This window comes from Prionailurus bengalensis, chromosome B4 (genome assembly GCF_016509475.1).
Source record: "Prionailurus bengalensis isolate Pbe53 chromosome B4, Fcat_Pben_1.1_paternal_pri, whole genome shotgun sequence".
NCBI lineage: Eukaryota > Metazoa > Chordata > Mammalia > Carnivora > Felidae > Prionailurus > Prionailurus bengalensis.
The window spans coordinates 10,688,854-10,705,766 of NC_057358.1; the positions used below are offsets into that span (position 1 = coordinate 10,688,854).

The 16,913-nt window shown below is 44.0% G+C and overlaps 1 protein-coding gene across 1 annotated transcript in view; it reads right to left on the reverse strand.

Annotated features, from left to right (window-relative positions):
- Positions 1-7,121, reverse strand: part of USP6NL (USP6 N-terminal like) — a 183,102-nt gene extending 175,981 nt beyond the window's left edge. The window contains exon 1 of the mRNA XM_043563331.1: positions 6,896-7,121. The gene's annotated coding sequence lies outside the window, so the exon portion shown is untranslated. The remainder of the gene's footprint in view (positions 1-6,895) is intronic.
- Positions 7,122-16,913: the final 9,792 nt, after the last annotated feature.

Here is a 16,913-nt window from a genome sequence, read left to right on the forward strand (position 1 = left end):
CACCCCCCCACCCCACCCCCCCAGCTTGGTCACTCCCTCTCTCTCTCAAAATAAATGAGTTTTTTTAATGTAAAACTAGTCTATGGTGCTAGAAAACTGAGTAATTGTTACCCAAGGCAAGGAAGATAGGTAGTATGGATTGGGAAGGAGTGTGACACGGGCCTTCTGGGGTGGCAAAAATGTTCTGTATATTGATCTGAGTATGATTATACATTTACAAAAACTCCTCAGGATATACATTTAAGATTAGGGCACATTACTATATGTATATTATACCTTAATTTAATTTTTTTTTCAACGTTTATTTATTTTTGGGACAGAGAGAGACAGAGCATGAACGGGGGAGGGGCAGAGAGAGAGGGAGACACAGAATCGGAAACAGGCTCCAGGCTCCAAGCCATCAGCCCAGAGCCTGACGCGGGGCTCAAATTCACGGACCGCGAGATCGTGACCTGGCTGAAGTCGGATGCTTAACCGACTGCGCCACCCAGGCGCCCCTATTATACCTTAATTTAAAACGTAGGGAAGGATGGTGATCAAAGAACTAACAAGGAATCAGGAGGACAGGGCAGAGCATGCGTGGCACATTGGGGTTTCTTCCCTCCTGGAAATATTTGCCTAATCAAGAGATGCCTGAGAGGCTAAACTGCATGGAGGCGGCCTTGGAGACTCAGAAGCCAAAGTGTCAGAGTACAAGATCCTCCAAGGGAGCCATCCCCTACTTTGGAATAAGACCGCATAAGGCTGAAACCCAGAAAGTATAACACAGAAGTAAACTAAACCGGTCCTTGCATAGATTCAAAAAAACTTAATTTGAATAAAGGTAAGACCAAGTGCCTGGCAAAAGCAACAGAAAAAGCTTTACCTAAATCGGTAACTACTTCTAGACATATTTTTTCAAATAGAATGAACAGTACACAATCAAAGACAGGCAGGAACATTAGGAGATAAGACCCCTCGAGAAATGAAAGACTACAGAAAAAAATCTGCACGACCAGGGGATAGTTGCCATGCTCACCCTGTTCAAAGAGATATGTACAGAGCTTGAAATTTTTGATAGGGAATTAGAAACTATGAAAGTGACATGACCACTTAAAAGGAACCAAACTGAAATTCTAGAATGAAAAATACAATTAACCAAAGTTAAGAACCCAGAGAATAACATTTAAGAGCATACTAGACAGTGGGGCAACTGGATGGCTCAGTTAAGAGTCCAACTCTTGACTTCGCTTCAGGTCATCATCTCACGGGTCACGAGATTGAGCCCTAACACCGGGCTCTGCGCTGAAGGTACAGAGCCTGCTTGGAATTGTCTCTCTCTGCCCCACCTTCCTCCTAAGGGCGTGCAGCCGCGCACTCTCTCTCTCTCAAAATAAATCAACTTAGAAAAAAGAGCATATTAGATGAAGACTAACTTAGTAAACTGGAAGACAGAACACACACACACACACACACAAATATCCAACACAGAAAAGAAACAAAAGAATGGAAAATACGAAGGCAAGTGAAACGCACAGAGGATTTGGTGAGTCTAACACCGTGGAACTGAAGTCGCAGAAAGATCAAGAAACAGAATGGGGAAGAAGCAATATTGGAAGAGATGATGGCTGAGAACTATCCAAAACTGATGAAAGACATCGGAAGGTATACTCCCCAAGCAAGAAAGGGAGGATTCTTTGAAATCCAAAAAGAAAATCTTAAAAATAGCCTGAGAAAGAAACCAATTACCAAGACAGAAGCAATAAACTATGACTGACTTCTCAATAGAAACAAAGCCAAATAGGGGCACCTGGGTGGCTCAGTCAGCTAAGCGTGTGACTTCGGCTAGGTCATGATCTCAGAGCCCATGAGTTTGAGCCCCGCGTCGGGCTCTGTACTGACAGCTTGGAGCCTGGGGCCTGGTTTGGATTCTGTGTCTCCCTCTCTCTCTCTGCTCCTCCCCAGCTAGCACAATAGAAATATATCTTTGGGGCTTAAAATATATATGCATTTTAAAACATGGTGACAACAAAATGGGTTTAAAAAAGAAGAAAGAAAGAGAGAAAATTAACTTAAATGTTTTTAAAGGCCTTTCACAATCTCAGGAAAAAGAGTGGAAGTCTCAATATTATACTTTGGTAAGTTGGGAAAACATATCAGAATTTCGTAGGCCAACACTAAAGGAACAGCAAAAGAACACATGATCCCACGCTAATAAAAAAGAAGTAAATAGAATAATTATTTTTACAAAGAGAATCCAAAACAAAGGTAGAATGAGGGGAAAAAATATGGGAAACAAGGAAGTCAAGTAGATTTTTTAAATTTTTAAATATTTATGTCAATGGAAAGTTATTAAGTGCCAATTCATTTTTGTAACAGTCATCAGCAAAATACACAAAAATATCTGGCACACATACCGTTTATAAATTTTGACCAATCTTTTCTATTGCGACTGACTTTTTGAAATCTTATTTCACTTTCTCTTTTCTTACCACAGATATGCTAACAAGCATTAAAATGTCCGAAAACCAAATAAGAAGAAACAGGAACAAAAAGCCCAGAGAGCTAACTAGCTTATAAATACTGCATTAGTTCCATAATAAAATATTAATCTGCCATTACTGATCTATGTAAAGTTACTGAAATTAATATATTAAGAAACTCAAAAACAATATTTTTTCACTTCTTTCATGAAAAACATTACTCTAATATTTTTAATTCAATTGTTAATTTAGTGAAAGGAAAATTCCAGCATAAAATTATAACTTTTTCTACACTGACATCAATGTCGGCAAGACACAGGTGCAACATGTACCTCTCTCAGAGAATAATCAAATAGCTATTTCGAGCCAAAAACACTTAAGCAAACGAGATATGAGACTCCAGAGTCAACTCCTGGCCTTCCTATAGGCAAATGAAACTACCCGCCCCTTAATAAATATTTTTTGATTTTAGGGTAGATTGCTACTACCATTTTGTGAGAGGTAGGTACCTTAAGTAAGGCAGCCTATGCTCTCGCAAAGAAACAATGCTACCAAAATTATATCAAAATGCTATATTCATATCGTATAGCCTATCTCTGTAAAGAAATCAAAGCATCTTTTTATTTCATTCCAGCCTTTCAGATATAAAAACGAAGAGTGAACAGCGCCAGAATTAAAAAACGAGACCCCAAAGCGTACAGAGAGGCGTGTCCAGGTCTACTGCGTCAGAGTCAACGAGACGGACTCCCTTTCCACGAGGGCTGAGGAGCAAGACTAAGCCCTTCGTTCAGGTGACTCGAGCGCGGCGCCGAGGGCCTTCTCCACACACCAAACGCGGGTGCCGACGAGCCGTGTGGGGAGCTGACTCCCACCCAAGCGTTCTTCTCTAACCTTCACGGCAGTCTCTTCGGGCGCCGGGCGCCGTGGATGTGCGCATGCTCCGGTCTTATCCTCACAGTGTCCCACCCGCTCACCTCCCCTCTGCACCTACTATCTCCTCCTATTCCTTCAGGTCTTACGAGTCCCTGGCTCAGGGAAGCTTGCCCAACCACCCCCAAGTCGGGTTAGGCTCCTTGCTCCTGGGTTTTATAGCTCCCAGTACTTCAAAGAACCTATCTCCCTGTCATCGTTGAAAACAAGGTAGCTAACCTGAGGCACGGAAGGCACTGGAGAAGTACTTGCTGGATGAACAAACAGATCTGAATTTACGATTCTCCCCAATTTTGCAAAGAAAACAGCCCTCAAAAATTAGGTTATTTGCATGAAATGATATAGCCTGGAAATGGCATAGAACGGTTGAGAATCCAAGTGTCTGCAATTCTAATTCCCATGCTGTGACCTCCAGGTACTATAATGAAATGCGCTAGAAGACAGATTTCTTTCAAATTGGTACTACTTTTGTTGACTTCCACTGTAAAAAGTGAGATACTTTTTAATGGGGGGGGGGGGGCGGGGGGGGCGAGAGACTCTAAATACCAGCGAATCCCACCTAAATGCCAATATGCCTTTCAAAAATCACCCTGAAGGGACAAACTGAAACTTTCTGGGAATAAACGGTCAGAACACTGTTGATAACAATGTCATTGCACTAAAGCAAAACAAAGCACGGTTAAAGTGAAATTGCAAACATAAACCAGAATGCAATCACCTGTCTCTTTCCCTCGAACTGAAGCACCAATTCCCAAAGTTTTAGTATTGTGGCTAAGTCTTCTGCCAGCTTCCAACTGCCTTAACTAACATGCCTAGTGCATGTTAACCCAAGTTAACTGTGTTTTCAATCTGCCACTGGCTTTCATTTACTGGCCTCCTTCTCAGTCACGTTCACTGGCTGCAAAACGTAACAGGAACTTGAGATAGATGTGCACATGGCGGCCACGGCTGACCAGTACAACCTCTGCCAGGCACTGGAGGCCCAGATTGAATCCGCCGTGCCAGGAAGTTGTCTTCGTTCCCAACAACTCCAAGGACGGCCAGCCAGTTGACAGATGGTGGCAAAGCTGACACTTCCACTTACTGGCTTGTATAGCCAGTGGCAGTTGTCCTCACTAGGAGATAGTTCACGTCGAAGCACTGTTATAACTGGAAATGGGCTACCCTCATCAGAAACAAGTGCACCAGGGGCGCCTGGGTGGCGCAGTCGGTTAAGCGTCCGACTTCAGCCAGGTCACGATCTCGCGGTCTGTGAGTTCGAGCCCCGCGTCGGGCTCTGGGCTGATGGCTCAGAGCCTGGAGCCTGCTTCAGATTCTGTGTCTCCCTCTCTCTCTGACCCTCCCCTGCTCACTCTCTGTCTCTGTCTCTCAAAAATGAATAAACGTTAAAAAAAATTTAAAAAACAACAAATAAAATCATGGAGCATAGGGGCGCCTGGGTGGCTCAGTCAGTTGAGTGTCCGACTTCGGCTCAGGTCATGATCTCACAGTTCGTGAGTTTGGGCCCTGCATCCGGCTCTGCTGACAGCTCAGAGCCTGGAGCCTGCTTCCGATTCTGTGTCTCCCTCTCTCTCTGTCCCTCCCTCGCTCATGTTCTGTCTCTCTCTCTCTCTCAAAATAAACAAACGTTAAAAAAAAAAAAAAAGGATTGGGGCGCCTGGGTGGCGCAGTCAGTTAAGCGTCCGACTTCAGCCAGGTCACAATCTCACGGTCTGTGAGTTCGAGCCCCGCGTCGGGCTCTGGGCTGATGGCTCGGAGCCTGGAGCCTGTTTCTGATTCTGTGTCTCCCTCTCTCTCTGCCCCTCCCCCGTTCATGCTCTGTCTCTCTCTGTCCCAAAAATAAATAAACGTTGAAAAAAAAAATTAAAAAAAAAAAAAAAAAAAAAAACAAGTGCACCAGGGAGTCTGACCGCTAGCTAAAAACAGTAAGTAGGCACAAACACCAAGACTCGGGCCCAAGTTCTTAATGTTTGGCAAACGATGCTTCTTCAAATGCCTTTGAGACAACTAATTCTTTAATCAGCAAAGGAATCTGTTAACTGGGGATACCTGTTTTCCTTTAAAAATTAATTTATACTTCTATTAGCATAATTTTTTTGTTATATTTTGACCTATGTACGTTTGACATATGTCAATTGCGTGTGTAGAATCCCACACAGGATCTACATCCACTCTAAGTAAAAACTTAAACTATGTTTACAAACTTTATTATCAGAAACAGCAAACTCATATTTTTTCTTAATTTGAGGGTCTGATAGAGAAATAAAAGTAAATAAACCACTGTTCATGTGACGCTGGCTAACTGAATTCTTATTAAAATGACTTTACAAAAGGAAAAAGTACCCTGACTTCCCTCCATTAGAACTTCCCAGAGATTCAACACATAGAGGGAGTTGGCCACGGTGATCTCTAAAGTTCTGTCCAACTTTTCTGAGCTACAAAATGTTCAGTGTGTATCCCAGAGACTTGATTCCATTTATAAATGGATTAGTATAGGATTAAAGTCACTTTCTTCCAGCAAGCAAAATATTTAAGATCGTGTCCCCACTCTCTTTCCCCCCATTTGTGTCACATTATTTCCCGTGACCGGGTAGTGCCCCAATTCAAACATCCTCCCCAGTCCCATAAGGGACCCACTTAACTCCTATTAAAGTCTACTGACGAAAAAGCAACTGTGGATTAAAATGCGGGGAAAGGGGAAGAGGCGGGGAGAGTGCAACTCTCAATTTATAGAAATGTCTTTCAATTTACAGAAATGTGGATTCGCAGACTCCTCGCATTTCCTGGCATTAAAATACCTGCGAGCAACCATTCTCACGCATTAGATATGCCGCACCGTCACTCGGCTGTTAGCTGCAAACTACTTTGCAAACTTTGCAAAGGCGCACAGATTTCCAGGCTCTCCGGTTCCCTCATTCACCCCATCCTCCGCTTGCCGAGCCGAAAGAAAGTTCCGCGGCACGAAGGCAGTAATTTAAAAGAACGAAGTTCGCCTCAGTCCTGGCCACTTGGGCTCCGCAGGACGCAAGTGAAACTTGCAGGGGAGACAGACACGTCTCCCGGGGACCGAAGCTTGCTCCGGGGGGGAGGGGGAGGCGGCGGGGCTCCCCTCCCCCAGGATCTGAGGACCCGGGTCCTTTCCACCGGGCCCCTTCACCCGCCACCAGGTCCCCTCGCGCTGCGTCCGCCGCAGACCCTCCCCGCACGCCCCCTGCATCCCAGCGCCCCCCCCCACCCGGCGCCCGCCAACCTGCCAATCACTCCCGCAGAGCCCCACGATCGAGGTTCCAGGGGGCACTCGGACGGCCCCGCACAGGTTCCCCGAGCCTGACCCCCAAGAGCAGAGGCGGGGAGCCGCAGCTCCGTCCACCTCCCCGGGGCCGGGAATGGCGGCGTCCGGCTCCCCGGGGCCAACCCGAGTCCCTGCCCGGAGGAAACCCCGGAGACCGGCACCGCCGCCGCCGGCCGGCCGCCTGCGGTGGGAGATGAAGAAATGAAGTTACCTCCGGACGGTCCCGTCGGCGGAGGCTGTGGCGGGGCGCAGCGCGGGGAGTCGGGGCAGCCGAGCAGGTCCCGGCGCGGCGGCGGCGGCTACCGCAGTGCCCTCCGCCCCATTGTTTCCCTTCCAAGAGGCTCCCGGCGAAGCCGAGCCCGGGAACCAGGAAGTTCCCCGGCGCGACACCTCCTGCCGCCGCTATGGAAACGGCCCCCGCCTCCCAGGGCGGCTCGCCCGGGACCCCGCCTCCGCGCCGCCGGCCCCGCCCGCCTCACGGGCCGCCGCCAACCGTCGCCGCTGCGGCCGCGGCCGCCGCCATCTTGGCGCGGCCGGGCGGCCCTTTCCCGGCGGCACGTGCGCGCCGCTCCCGCGTTCCCGCCGGCCGCGGGGGCGCGCTTCCAGGGCTGCGGGGTGCGGATGCAGCTCCCCGGGATCCCGGGCGGGAAGCGGCGCCTCTGACCCCGGGCCGGCAAGGGAGAGAGGACCCGCGCCGCACTGCAGACCCCGGACCTGGAGCGAGGCTTCGAGGCACGGCGCGGAAACGACCCACTTAAGCCGTCCAATTGGAAAGGTCAAGGGATGGGCGAGCCCAGGGCTGAAGTCAGTAGAGTAGTGGCCTAGAGCGTGTTCTCTGCTGCCACATTGCCGCGCGTTTCGTTTCGGGCCCATCTTACCAGCTGTCAGAGCTAGGGCACTCTAATTTTCTCTGTGCCTCAGTTTCTTCATCTGTAAAGTGATAGAATCGTAGTACCTACCTCGTAAGGTTATCACCTGTAACAAGCAAGTGCCTGGTAGTAAGTGCAAAACGATCGTTCAATAAAAAGGTATTGCTTCTAACAAAATCACATTTCTGTCATTTTCCAGGAACTTTAGGTCTTCCAATCAGCACTGCTTTAAATAGGCTACTGTCTCAGATCCCATTTCTGCTTAAAACTTCCCAAATGTTCATCTTTTGTCCCATCTTTCTCTAGGTCAGCTTTCCTTTTTTATATCATGGAAACTGTCAAGAGTTTTAATCTCCAGAGTCTTCCATTAAGAGGTGCCATAAAAAGGTGAATGATGTAAACTTTCCAACACTGTAATTAGCTGACAGTTAAATGATTTATTCAATAGAAGCTAGAAGAGTTAGGGTGTGCAAATAACAAAGGCTTCCTGTCCTTGATTCCAGGAACTAGAATTACTAAAGCTGGCAACTCTGCACCATTGTTATTATCGCTTTTCCAGCTGGTGAAAACAGACACCAAAAAACTGGGTGCTGTGTGCAATATGGAAACAGAGGGATGGACAGAGGAGGTGGGGTCACAGACTCTGCTGAAGGATGCAGACTTTAATAACTGTGCGTAAGACCGGGTCTTGGATAGTCTCCAAGGTTCCTTGTAGCTTACAAGTATTGTGATCTTATTCGTACACTCTTTAAGTTTATACTTCCCTTTGGCTATTCACTTAAACCAGGTTTGTGAAGACAGGTGTTTAATAAGCCTGATCCAAAACTGGCATAAATAGTTTGATATATGAATTGCAGTAAAAACAGGTCAAGAGTTGGCAGGATGCAGGAAACTTTTTCAATACCCAAACACTTCTCCAAAAGTTCTGGAATGCTCTGACTAGCGATTACCCAAACTGAGATACCTGAATTTCTGAAAGGCAGGAGCCCCGCCACTCATATAGCTTTGTAGCTCGTATTGGACCAGCAGTTTGCCCATGGTAGGCCCTCAATAAATGTTTACTGAATTAAATTGCCATGTTTATGGCTGAGTGCTCATCATTTAAGGAGACCTTGGGAACCACAGAGATACACAAGAGATGTTACTCAAGGGACATCACTGCAAATCAACAGGAACCCCACGTCACTAGTAAATGTGATTTTGGAATGAACAACCCTGGCCTCAGGCTTATTTGGCAAAATAAAGTGGAAATTTCAGATAGGTTTTTCCACAACTTATATGGGTAAGTTTTTTTAACTTTATTTTGGACCTAATTATGAGCACCACTGATTGAATTTTATGCTTCAATAATAGCCCTCTGACTCTATAGTACAGTTCAAGTTCAGAAATCCCCACATTTTTCCCCAAGTCAGAGTGTCACCAGTGAGTTCTGTCACTTCAGTATAAAACTAGTATTTGTTCTTAGGTATAATTTCAAGGAATTGCTATAGTTTTTTGTATATTTAAGCATCTCGAAGGTATTGCTAAACGACAAACACAGATTTTTGTCTTTAGATCCCCTGTGTAGGGCTTCACACTGGGGTAGGCGTGCAGATTCACTTACCTGTGGCATGTGATAAATGTGGAATTTACATCAGTGATTGTCAAGGAAATAAAGATAGAATCATTTTTCCTCTAAACCAGGGATGCGCAAACTTTTTCATACAGAGAGAACATAGTAAACATGAGGGCAAAAGTAGACAATATACAACAGGATGAATGTGCCTGTGTTCCACTAAAAACTCACGGAAATAGGTGGATTTGACCCGCAAGGCCATATTTTGCTGACCCCTAAAGAATTCTGTCAGAGGCACTCCATTTTTCTATTCACTCCAATGTGAAATGCCAGATATTAAAATACAAAGGGTAAAAGCTCGATATCAATAAAGCACTAAAAAGTCAAAAAAAAAGTATGGAACCAGTTCACGTTACCAATTAAAATATTTCACAAACACCAAAGGTTTAGAACTACATTTTGTGTACTATAATGAAATAAGATAGATGGATATTGGCCTTTCGTTTTTTCAAATCTAGGAGTTATGACAATGGGAATACGTAAAATGTTGACAAAGGTAAGAGTGCACCCACGGAATGCCATAATAGCTTCTGGAAAGCCAGAAGTACAATTGGAGGTGAGAACATAAGAACATAGAACATAGAAGAAAAAAAAAATTCTCCAAAGCAAATCATCCTTCACTGCCATCTTTACAACGTGGATGAAAGTATAGGTCCTTTGAGTCTCCTGTAAATTGAGAATTCAAATGTGAATCCGTGGCTATTTGATCCATCCAATTTCTTTTTAATAGGGGTAACAGATAGGTCCCTAAGGAGGGACGGGAGGAAGAAGGGGACAAAAAAGCTGAGGCAGACTCTGCTGTGCACATTCTCATCCTCACTAGCAGCAGTACTTTCTGAAATTTCCTAAGGAAGCGATGCTCTTCTATTGGTTAGGAAAGTCACCTCCGGTGAGACTGCATATAATTGTTCTTCACTATTGGGGAAAAAACCAGCCCAGTCAGTATCTGTGCACCCAGTGTAAGTACCCAAGCAATGGGGGATCAACAACCACATCCACGCTGCTCATACGAAAAAGTTATCCTTTGATTCAAAAGGTAACTTACTGATGCAGAGCAAGGAAAAAGTTCACAGAAGGGTTGTGAACCCCATAAAACTGTATACAAGGTGTTGTGTACACAATTTGTTACTTACAACTATCTGGGGTTGTCTTGTCCATTTATCGGTATACTTGGGGGTTGTTTCTGTCTGTCATAAGAACGTCATGCCACAGATTGGGGAACTCATCTGTCTTCTTCCCTGTTCTATCTCTTCGTCCAGATCAGTGTCTGGTACAAGACCAGCTCTCTATAAACACTTGTAGAAGGAATGAAGAAAGAGGAGGAGGGAAGGAGAGAGGAAGGAACAAAGGTACACAGATACCCATTTTCTCTGGGCAGAAGTCTTCTAACTTTCATCGTATGCTCAGAAGGGTCTGTGACACATACACACGAGTAAGTAAGAAAGACCAGTTTTCAACTACAAAGGCCACCTCTCATTATCTCCTCTGCCCTTGTGCTCACCAGCCACCCTGCTCACAGAACAAAATGGTTATCATGGTTTGCCAGAAGCCTACGATGATGTCATACCATTTGGAGAGTGTCTCATTATGTTTTTATAGCTTTAGAGAATTGCTTCTGCCTGCTCAACTTTAAGTTACCATACTTAAAGTCTCCATTTGACCACATCTTAGATGTCATGCCCTTTATTTTTTTAAATCTCATCAGAGTTGTATTAAAAAAAACTGTTAAGATATTGAAATAAATGAGGTATGATTTCAAGGCATTTTTGTCCCCAATTTAGGGTGATAAAACTTTTGCCTCTATACGTATGGGTTTCTAATTAACTTTTAAACCCTTGTGTACACAAATCTATATAAGTTGTGTGGTAGCTAATTTTCAAAGATGGTCTCCCAATGAAACATGACTCCAGTGTTCACATCTTTGTATATCGTCCTCCTCGTGAATCTGAGCTGGCCAAAAGAATAGGCCATAAGTGACACTGAATATTTTCTAAGACCAGATGATGAGAAGTCTTACAGCTTTTGTCTGGATGTCTGAAATACTTACCCTTAGCACACCCCCTCCCAGAACTCAGCTTCCAGGGTTGTTTTTTTTTTTTTAATATTTTTTTAATGCTTTTATTTATTTATTTGTGAGAGAGAGCAAGCAAGCAGGGAGGGGCAGAGAGAGAGGGAGACAGGCTCCAGGCTCTGAACTGTCAGCACAGAGCCCGACGTGGGGCTCGAACTCACAGACAGTGAGATCATGACTTGAGCCAAAGTCGGACGCTTCACCGACTGAAACACCCAGCGTCCCTCAGCTTCCATGTTGAGGCCACGATAGTGGCAACGTTCACTGAGCCCCAGCCAATAGCCAGCTTCCACTGCTAGGCATGCGGGTGAGACAATCCTGCACATCCAGCACAGATGAGCCCTCAGATGCCTTGACCCCCAACTCTGCGACCCCGTGAGAAACCCCAAATGAGGACGTCTTAGGTGAGCGCAGTCAACCCGTGGAACCACAAGAGTAAACATTAATTGTTGTTGTAAGTCACTGAAACAGGCTGCTTTGTTATCCGCATATTGACAACTGGGATACGTTGATTAAAAATAAAGTTGCTAAAAAAATAAAATAAAATAAAAAATAAAAAAATAAAAATAAAGTTGCTTAGAGGTACCTAGGTGGCTCAGTCGGTTAAGCGTCCGACTTCGGCTCAGGTCATGATCTCACAGTTCATGATGTTCGAGCCCCACGTCAGGCCCTGTGCTGACAGCTTGGAGCCTGGAGCCTGTTTCGGATTCTGTGTCTCCCTCTCTCTCCGCAACCCACCCCCCCAACCCCGCTCCTGCTGTCTCTCTCAAGAATAAACAAACATGTAAAATAAATAAATAAATAAATAAATAAACATAAAGTTGATAAAGCTATATTTAGCTATATGTACGCTAAGACCTTAATAAATAACTTCATCAAAATTACAGAAATGCTGCATAAGAAGGTCAAGTTCGAGAAGAACAAGGTGAGCTGTAAAGGATCCTGAGGTATCCCATGGCCTATTCTTGGCTGATGTTGTCTGGCTTCTTCCCTTGAGTGGGGGGTGGCTCTCTGGACACCATGAAACAACATAACAACCTTAACCTTTCCGTGTCTGCAAAGTAATATACTTGCAATTACATGTGATTTACACAGACATGAAGTAAGTCCCCACCCACATGCTTTGGCTAAAAAAGGAAAGGAGTGGTCACAAGTAGCCAGACTAAAGGTTCAATTAAAATGAGACAATAGATGGGGAAAAAAAATTTTTTTTTATCTACTCAGCTTCTCTTTTCTATTTGCTAATGCTTTATGAAGATTGCAGGCCCATAATTCCTAATTAGCACTTATGAAATCTAAAAAGCTCTGGAAACCAAAAGGGGTTTTTGTTTTTTTTTTCCACCTAAGTTTGGCACCTAGATTCATTTGGTAGAACTGGACTTTCCTTCGGCTGTTTATGGTCTTTATTTTATTTTATATGAACACTCGTCCTATTACAGAACCATCAGTGTGTTGATGACAAGGCCCTGGCCCAGCTCCCACCTATGCTGCCCTCAAGTAATATGCAGTGTATGTGCTATGTCACCCTTCTAGAAACCGAAACTTCTGAATTCCAAAACAGTTTTAGCTTCAGACCTGAAGTAGACTTTATTAGAGACCCGAAGTAACATTTTTGTGTGTGTGTGCAGGGGTGGGGCGATATTAACGTGGGATCATTGAACACTCGATTCAGGCAGCCTGAGTTCAAATCCCCTCTCCACTGTTTGCCACCTCTGACACCTAGAGAAACCCTCTGCCTCAGTTTTCCCCTCTGCGAAATGAAGACAGTAATAAAAATTACCTCATAGGGTTCTTAGAGAACTAAATGGGGCTACACATGCAAAGGGCTTATCCCAATGACCAGCAGTTAGTAAACACTCAACAAATGTCAAGTTTTATTGTGTTATTATTACATTTAAGCTTTTTTTCATGTTCAACAAAACTAATATCTCTCTTGGGGCTCAGTGAGAAAAAAAGAAACTACTCAAGGTATTACCAGCAGGAAGATATTTAACACAGGGAATCAGAGGTAAAAAATCTTGGGAAAGGGTGAGTGGGGGGGAAGGGGACCAGCACTGAGTCCTGAGTTATTCCACAGCAGTTGTGGACCCAATCGGTGTCAAGAAGCTGAACCCAGAATTTGGAGTCACAGGAAATGACACGAAATCATTGCCAATGCCACAGCTGCCTTGCAGCTTAGAAGCTGGTAACTGCCAGGGGTACTCTCTGGAGTCTAGCTTCACGGCACATATGCATGTCTGTCAAACCCTTATGTCAGCCACTGCTGTCAGAGGAACAATGTCAGGCTCCCTATGCCATTCAGATCCCAGGCGTGCCTCTCACTGGCAGAACAACACCTTATCAGAACAGTGCTAGCAAAGGACTCTGGGAAACGCAGCCCCTGTGATACAGATGATACCCAACACAAATAATTTAATAATAGTGATTTACATTTGTAAAGCATCTGCCGTAAGGTTCTGCGAGGCAAAGCAGGAACTGAGCACAGAGAGCTCAGTGACGTGTCCGGAGTTGGCTGAATAGTGAGACACTTGGATGCTCATATTCCAAATCTAGAGTGTGATGCTTTATTCCAATGCTCATCCGAGTCCTATTTTTTCCCCCAAGTCCTCATACCATTTGTATTATTTACTTACTGTCTCTCTTTAAGGTGGCTCACATTTCTACTTAAGTCAATTTAAATAGGAAAATTTGCATCGCTATCTAAAGTATAATGCAAATCACTGAAGCGGAAAGCAGATGTCATGTACCATAAATGGAAGATAAAAGTAAAAATGAACACACAGGGGGCGCCTGGGTGGCTCAGTAGGTTTAGTGACCACTTCGGCTCAGGTCAGGACCGTCGTGGCTCAGCTCGTGAGTTGGAACCCCTCACTGTCTCTGCTGTCAGTGCAGAACCCACTTCAGATCCTTTGTCTCCCTCTCTCTCTCTCTCTGCCCCTCCCTCACTTGAGTTTTCTCTCTCTCTCAAAAATAAACATTAAAAAAAAATGAACACACAGAAAACCACACAATAGTATTAAGACCACTTCAATAGCATTGCCCACAGAGGGCACTGAGCCTGAAGCCTGCTCTCTGTTGAAAATGGAGACTGGGGTGTGTTAGATGTCAGACATACGAACAGCAAACACCTAAGACCAAACCGAAACTCTCTCGTTGATATATTCACAAGGTCTAAAAGATGACTAAAATCCTTGAAAAGAAATTAAATTTCTCACTACGTGAGGCAATGTTATTTAAAGCCTTAGCCATCTCACCTTCTAAATACATCCTACACTTCAGGTAACAATGCTTTCTTCCTGCCGTATCAATTTTGAAAGTTGAGCTCAGAATCAGAGGATTTATTAGTTCAATTTTGGAAAGTACTTGGTAGCTCAGTGTTAAATATACATCAGTGTGTTTTGCTCCTACTGACTCATTCATGTAAGATTTGTCTGACGCAGAAGTAAAATTCACATCATATACAATACACCATTTCAAAGTGAACAATTCAGTAGCATTTAATACATTCACAAGGTTGTTCAACTACCACCTCTATGTTATCCCAAAACATACGCATCTCCCCAAAAAGAAACTCTATACCCAGCAACCAGTTAACTTTCTATTTCCTCTCTCCCCAGCCCCTGGCAGGCACCATCCTGCTTTCTGCCTCTATAGATTCACCCTGGATGTTTCATGTAAATGGAATTATATAATATGTGACATTTTGTGTCCATCTTTCACTCAGCCTAAGGTTTTTGCAGTTCATACACATTGTAGCATGTCCCCGTACTTCATTCCATTTTAGGACTGAAAAACATTGCATTGAATGGATATACCACATTTGGTTACTCATCCATCCATGCATGAACATTTGGGTTGCCTCCAACTTTAGGCTATCGGGAATAGTGCTATGAACATGCGTGTACACGTATCTGCCTCAGTGCCTGCTTTCCAGTTATTTTGGAAGTATGCTTAGGATTGGAATTGTGGGATTGTATGGTGATTACGTTTAACTTCTTGAGGAACTACCAAACCGTTTTCATCAGTGAGGAACCATTTTCCATTCCCGACCAGCAGTGCACAAGGGTTACAATTTCTCCATATCCTTGCCAACACTACTTATTTTCTGCTTTTTGTGATTACGGCCATCCTTGTGGGTGTGAAGTGGTGTCCCGAGGTTTTGATTTGCATTTCGTTAATGACTAATGATGCTGAGCATCTTGTCATGTGTTTATTGGCCATTCGTGTATCTTCTTTGGAGAAATGTTTATTCACGCTTTTTGCTCACTTTAAAAACTGGGTTGTTTGTCTTCTTATTGTGGAACTGTAAGAGTTCTTTATGTATTCTTGACCCTTCTCGGATAAGAGATTTGCAAATACTTTCTCCCATTCTGTAGGTTTCCTGTTTACTTTATTGGTAATGTTCTCTGATAAGCAGAAGTTTTCAACTTGATGAAGTCCAATTTACCTTTTTTTTTTTTTTTTTTTTTTTAATTTTGTTGTTCTGCTTTTAGTGTCGTATCTATGAATCCATTGCCAAACCCAAGGTCAGGGGTATTTGCCCTTATGCTTTCTTCTTCTTTTTTTTTAAATTTTTTTTTTCAACGTTTATTTATTTTGGGACAGAGAGAGACAGAGTATGAACGGGGGAGGGGCAGAGAGAGAGGGAGACACAGAATCGGAAACAGGCTCCAGGCTCCGAGCCATCAGCCCAGAGCCCGACGCGGGGCTCGAACTCACGGACCACAAGATCGTGACCTGGCTGAAGTCGGACGCTTAACCTACTGCGCCACCCAGGTGCCCCCGGCCTTATGCTTTCTTCTAAGAGTTTTATGTTTTAGCTTTTATGTTTATACATGATTTTTAAATCACAGTATAAAATTTTCATAGAAATAAGGTAAATCCACTGACCTAGATTAATTCTATAACTGTTGAAATTTACTCACCCTTGAAAGACTCATTTGTTTCTTTAGTAAATGGGTTTATTTAGCCATGACTATGAACAAATCTCTACTAGATTGTATGTAACTGTAGACTATATATATATATACACACACTTATTAGTATACATATTGTTTATTAGTATAGTATATTATTCTTACATACTAATAGAATGTTACAGAAGTGCTAAGAAGAAAGACTGGACTGCCAGTTTATGAGGAGTAATATGTTGCAAATCAAAAACAAACAAACAAACAAACAAGCATCCTACTTTGAGCATCCTACTTTGGCTCAGGTCATCATCTCATGATTCATGGGTTCGAGCCCCACGTTGGGCTCTGTGCTGACAGCTCAGAGTCTGGAGCCTGCTTCAGATTCTGTGTCTTCCTCTCTCTCTGCCCCTCCCCTGCTCACGCTCTGTTTCTCTCTCTCTCTCAAAAATAAATAAACATTAAAAAAAATTTTTTTAACGCAAACTGGATTAAATAATACAGATGAGTTATTGGCTTATGCCACTGAAAGCCAACTAGAAGATAGGCTTTGTGGAATTCACTGATATCGTCAAGGACCAGCTTCTTTCTCTACCTCCCATCATGTCTGCTCCATCCAACTAAGATGGCTGTCAACAATCTCCAGGGCTCCATGCCTCCTCACCTCGGTCCGAGAAAATGAGCAACCCCTAGCTAACATCTGTCTCTGCCTCAGGCTCTGGTATGAACTGAATCACATACCCCTTCCTGAATCAACATTTACT